We start from the raw sequence: 6,108 nt of genomic DNA on the forward strand, positions 1-6,108 counted from the left end.
GTTATCTCACTGGTAACTAGCTCAGTCTTTTTGCAGTCTCAGATATGCTACTGACACCCACATGCCCAAATGTAAAGGAATGCCAGCAATTTCAAATAACATCCACTTTGTTAGTTAGATGTTACTACCAGTGTTAATGCAGCTCTACAATGTCTGATCTCATTTTGAAAAATCTTACTATCTCCTTTTTATTTTCAAAATGCTTCTTATTCCCCTGTTGCTGAGAAAACCTGGCTGTGTCTATAAACTCTCTTATTAAATGTTTTCAAAGCTAAGCAAGGTAGCAAAAAGAAAATTCTTCCTCCTACCTTTCGTCTATACTTGTCTTTGAAATTATGTAAATATATTGGCTGTACATTTGGGCATTTTTGAAAAATTATATTTAGACAATAACATGAATTAAGGTTTTTTGCAATCTTTAAAACACTGCTCTTATAAATATCTGTAAAAACAGTCTCATTTAAGTCCTGGAAAGATGCTGCAGTACAACCTGCCTCAATAACACTTTTAGGAAAATACAGGAAAATACAGATGAGGTTCTGCATTTCCAGCTTCAATAAGGCAGAAAACTTCATAATCATAATCCAAAGAATCCTTACTAGTTCTTGCAGGTTTTTTCAATACTTTGTTAAGAGGTTGACACAGTAGTAGTTAGATGCATAAATAAGATATTTATATTACAATCTAACAAAACCAAGACTGTAACCATGATTCATTTTTTTTTAATAACCTTAGTTCTCCAAGACTTCCAATCCTAATGGGGCAATCATGCATCACTGTTGTGCTCCAACAGAACTATTAGGCTCTGTGCTGTGCTAGTGTAATTGCAGTCTAATGGTTTACACTATCATAATGGTACTAAATATTTTACTAAACAAAGTACAATAACTAAAAATGATTTAAATTGTTGCAGCTTTATGATCGTGCATCAAAGAAAGAACTGTTCCTTTCTTTCTTAATTGAGAGTAACAATGATGTCAAAATTAGTTTCTCGTTTCTCTTAATAAAGTGGTTAAAACATAGCATTAGAAGCAGTGTTAAAATTACTTAGTAAAAAATGAAAAGTATTAAAATATTTTGAGGCATTTTGATGCTCTGCTTCAGCAGGCTGGCAGCTTAAACTGTCAGATTAACAAAGGATATAGGAATACTCTATTCAGAGTCTAACTTGGATTTTTAAATCAGAATTTCTGATTATTTACTTTAACAAAACTTTTAATAAAAATCCCACTCTATGCAAGTGTGGCAAATCATAAACTCTCTAAGCACGAGAGAACATAATTATGGTGCAGATGTGTCAGTAAGACCAGCAGAGCAGCTGAGCTGGCAGCAAAGCCCAGCAGAGCCTCCCTCCCCAGGAGCCCCCGGCTGGCGTGGCCAGGCTGTGCCTGGCAGGAGCAGGGTGACCTGACAGCACCTCAGCACTTTCTGACTCACAAAATAACTCCATGAACTGTAAGTCACACGAATTCTGCAAGGAGGGACAATCAGTACAGGTAAGGATTTGGTAAATCCTGCCATTAACACAGCAGAGTAGCCCCAGCTGCACACTGCAATAGCTGCTGCCTTACTCCTTGGACAAAGCCAAAAATATCTGTAACTCCAAAAGGGGCACTGAAGTTAGTATTAAAAGTGCTCAAAGCTTCTAAGATTGCCTCCAGAACTCCTGAAACTGATTTTTAAAAATCTACTTTGCCTAAAACTAATTTATACTTAATTCTATTCACTGTTTTTATTAAAAAACCCTTATTTTTTTACTTCTAATTTACAGTGTTTTTCAAACACTGTTTTCTTGGAAAATAAGTATTTTCTTTTTCCCAAAAATCAGAACTTTTTTTCAGAAAAGGTTTTTGAATTTGGACTGGGACACAAGTGGTTTTTTCCAAAAATTTGTTTACTACTAGTATTTTCTACAACAGTGATGTGCTTAAAAAAAAAAAAAAAAGAGCAAAAACATGTTTGTACTATCTAGAGAACATTTTGTACAGGTCATAACTCTTTGATTTAGGAACTGCCAAGATCTAGATCACTTTGTACCTGGAGAATAAATTAGTTCTTTTAAAACAGAATAAAATAAAACTTGTCTTCTACCTGGCACAGGAACTTTTTTAAAAACGTGAAATATAGTGAATTCAGTAATTTGGTAGTAAATAATCTTTGAGCTTGCACCAAGGTACTAATAACAAGAACTAATTATTACCCATCCTGTAAGTGAGAATCTGTAAATCTACTATTGATGATACATTTTCTTTCTAGCCATGCTCTGCTCAGGTGAAGAAGTACCTCACCAGCAAACACTCCTAAAGGACTCAATATCTGCACTACATTAAAAAAAAAAACCAAAAACAAAAACCAACAACAACAAAAAAAAAACCCAGCATTTGTTAAGGAACAATGCTACTTAAACCAAACTTCTCCAGTAAAATTTTCCATTTTGCCAAAAAGCATTGAAAATGCACTTTGGGCTTTTACTTCTCATTTAAATTATGAAATATTTACTTTAAAAAATACAGAGACAAAAAAAACCCAGGGTAGAAAATCTGTTTTCTAAAGATCTCTAGGATTTATTGACACAGTATACACACCTAACTTATTACTCTTAGATCATTACCTAACACAATATTCTACTTACAAGGAGAGGTTTAATTTTAATTTACAGTTTAATTGTCCTACTTAAAGTAAGCCTGTCACCTGTGTCACTTTGTGGCTCATAACTGTAATCCTCATTTAATTATTTACTTCAAGGGAGCATTTTAATTATAGACATGACTATGTGTGTAGAGTAACTTACACTCGAGGGCAGTGAAAATTTATACAGCAGAGTGCTCACCTGAATTTGCACTGGCCACAGCTCCACGTGCAGTGGCTCAGCTGCAGAGCCTACCCAGCCTGCTGAGAGATGCTCTTCACTTCTCTGGCCTAGGACCACATTTGGGGTGCCTGAAAACAGGCAGGAGCACCAGGGCACAAAGAGCTTGGATCACAACTGCAAGGCTCCCAGCTGAAATATAAATGAGACAATTATAAATTCTCACATCTACATTTGACCCTGCAAATAACCTTTGGCCATGGGAGTGGGCATACAGCATTGGCTCCGGGGTGAGGCCACCACTGTGCCCCACTTCTGCGGTGATCAGTAATGGAGTGACAGAGCATGAGCTTTCCTCTGATTTATTTCCTGAAATTTGAGCAACCAGTGATTTATGGGTCTCCTAAGAAAGGGGCTGCCTATCAGCTTCTTTTTTAATAGCCATCACTCGACCAATATTCTCTGAAATTATCTAGTATCTATGCAAACTAGGTATATTTTTAGCTTTCAAAGTATCACACTGCAACAAGCTCCATCATTTAAAAATAAAAAAAAAAGGAGAAAAAAGAAAAGAAAAAAACACTGCTTTGTGTTTGCTTCAAATTTGCCAGATGTGTGGGTTTGTGTGCTATTGCTGGGTCATCTTTACAGTAATTTTAACTTCCAAGGCAGACATTTCATCATCACGCGAGTGGCACTATGCAACTTCCCTGCTCTGGACCAAGCAATATTTTTCATTGCCTGAACTCCCGAAAGGCAACTTGAAAAAAAACAGAAAATACTTTAATTTTTAACATATTTGGCACACTAGGATGCATTTCTCTGCAGGTACACCCAACCAGAAGGGATGGTAAAGGATGCCTTGTCCCCAGGCTTGCCAGCAGGCGACTAGGGCTCTCTGCCTGGGGCAGATGGGGACAAGGGGCTGCCCAGCCTCCTGTTCTAAACACTGAAAATATGTGGCAGAGTGAAAGAGCCCAGGTCCTGCAGAAGTCCCTTTTTTACCATTAAAACACTTCCAGGATTTGTGGTGTCCCTGATTTACTGTTCAGTACTCCTGACTCACGCGTCTTGCTTAATGCCCAGGCAGCCCCATGGGCAGTCAGGGGTGTTTCCAGCTCGGATCCTTCCCTCTCGGAGAAGCTCCTTCTGCAAACTCCCTCCTACACAGGAGGAGACACCAAAGCACTGTCTCCCTGCCAGGAGACATAAGAGTGCTGGTGGGATTTCTGAGGGGTACAGGTCTCCAGCACATCCAGCAGTGCAAAAGGGGGACATTGGGCACATGGGAACTGCAGGCCACCTGTTTCTGAGCTAAGTGCCTCTCACAGTAGTCACTTCATTATTAACAACCTCCATATCTTCATAAGATGCTTATCTTTTTCAATAAACAGAAACAGTTACTGAAGGTTTTGTCTGGTGCTTTTCTTTTTAATATTGGGATGAATCCGAGATTGCTTTCTTTAGTATCTACCTTTCTTCAGTGATGAATGTTTTTTCATGAGCAGTGTCATTACATACAATTTTTATCATCTAGATTGTTCTATTTTATTCAGCAACCTAGAAAAAAATTTCCTTTTTCTCTTTCTAAAGAAGTAACCTTCAACCTACAATTTGTCTGCTGCTTCTTACAGTATCCTCAGCACAGCCATGGCCCCTAACAACTGAGGGCATTCAGCACGTTCCAGTACTGAGTATATCACATTTCCCATCTGAAATTGCTTACCTCATCAGTCACTAAGGGCCCAGTTTGGAAGTCATTAAAAATAATGAGAATGCTGGCACTTCTCCCAGCAATAATGGCATTGGGTTCTGTGTTGCTTTTATACTTTAAAGCATTTGTATACATCCACAAATCATTTAACTCTTATCTTTGTACTAGCTTTAATGAAACTAATGGCTGCTGAAACTGTGTGGGTTTTATTCTACTTTTTATTTAAATAAGCTTCTGCCCACTCCATCATAAAACAACACAAACACTTACATAGCATATTGCATCACGAAAGCCCCAAAGTGTTTACCAGGATCACTAGAACCATCACTAAAATGCAAGCACTTCTCAGTCAATAAACACTTCAGCTGACAATAAAGCCACAAGAGAGTTTTCAGAAGGAAAGCTGAAGAGCAACAAATCCAATTTTCCCAAAATAAATTTAGAACCAGGGTCTTGCATTTTCATCTCCATCTGTATCTACTATAGCCTTTCCCTCCTATGACCATGCAAAAAAAAAAAAAATCTAACTCTGTATTAACTCACCAAGTAACGACATCACTCCTGCAGGGTTCATCTTACAAACTTTGACAGGATCATGAGCCCTCAGGAACATGCTCCAGGCCAGCACTAAATGCACCCTTAAATTTTCAACTAATTGTTGGAAAACACATATTACTGCATATTAAAACCTTAAAAGATTCACCCTTAATACCCAAGGTCTAGCTTAGGGCCAGTGTAAAATTTCTCACCACTACTCCTTTCCCGACAGGAACATGTATGATTTGCGTGGCTTGAAATAAATAAGAATAATACAAATAGGGAAAAAATCTCACCTGCTTTAGATGTGTGTTTATTTGCTCCAGGCATACATTTGAACTGTACATTAAAAACAGACCTGTCATGAGAACAAACACAAAAGTTACAGATCCAGCATTTCTGCATAGGAAGTGTGATATTTCAAACTCACAGAAATTAATGACAGTTTATAGAATGACTCAAACATTTTGACATCACCTGCTCACAGAGGAGGTATCTCTAAGATGCAAAGGACTTGAACTCCAGTCACCCTGGAAGTCCATCCACAGTGTGAAAAATCCAGAGATTTTGGACTGCTGCTGAAAGCTTCAGCTTGTCAAAAAATCAGTAGAGTTTAGTATGACTAACCAGACTGATTTACCTAGGTGGGAGCATAAAGAAAAGGCAGGTGCAAGTCAAATAGTAATAATTCTAACTGATGCTAATAAAACTACAAGTACCAGATGTAATAAAAATGTTCCCCAAATGCTTCATAAGGTGAACTTTAAAGGTATTTTGATGTTATTATCAGTATATGTGAAAATCTGAAAAAAACACCACTGCATAGAAGTTAATCTAAAAGCCCATTTTGTAAGGTTATTAAAAAATATTTTTAAGGCTGTTAAATGTTTAATACCTTTGCAAAGTATTTTCTTTGCATTTATTTTTAAGTGCTGGATAAGGTCTGCTTTTAGAACACATATTGCTTAATGTACCCTTTAGTTGGAGTTGGTGTAGCACCTTTAATCTCAAAATATTTTAAGCCATGTTACAAATACCTTACCAAGCT

General features: G+C 37.4%; 1 long non-coding RNA gene across 7 annotated transcripts in view; it reads right to left on the reverse strand.

Annotated features, from left to right (window-relative positions):
* Nucleotides 1-5,725, reverse strand: part of LOC137479351 (uncharacterized) — a 30,293-nt gene extending 24,568 nt beyond the window's left edge. For 4 of the 7 annotated variants that reach the window (XR_011002183.1, XR_011002184.1, XR_011002178.1 and 1 more), the window contains exons 1-3: nt 5,538-5,718; nt 5,357-5,418; nt 2,831-3,001 (exon numbers count right to left, since the gene is read on the reverse strand). This is a non-coding gene — a long non-coding RNA (uncharacterized lncRNA). Of the gene's footprint in view, nt 1-2,830; nt 3,002-5,356; nt 5,419-5,537 lie in introns of all 7 variants that reach the window. The other 3 variants (XR_011002180.1, XR_011002181.1, XR_011002179.1) reach the window with 2 other exon arrangements.
* Between the last annotated feature and the right edge of the window lie 383 nt (nt 5,726-6,108).

The sequence above is a fragment of the Anomalospiza imberbis genome, chromosome 9 (genome assembly GCF_031753505.1).
Source record: "Anomalospiza imberbis isolate Cuckoo-Finch-1a 21T00152 chromosome 9, ASM3175350v1, whole genome shotgun sequence".
Classification (NCBI taxonomy): Eukaryota; Metazoa; Chordata; class Aves; order Passeriformes; family Viduidae; genus Anomalospiza; species Anomalospiza imberbis.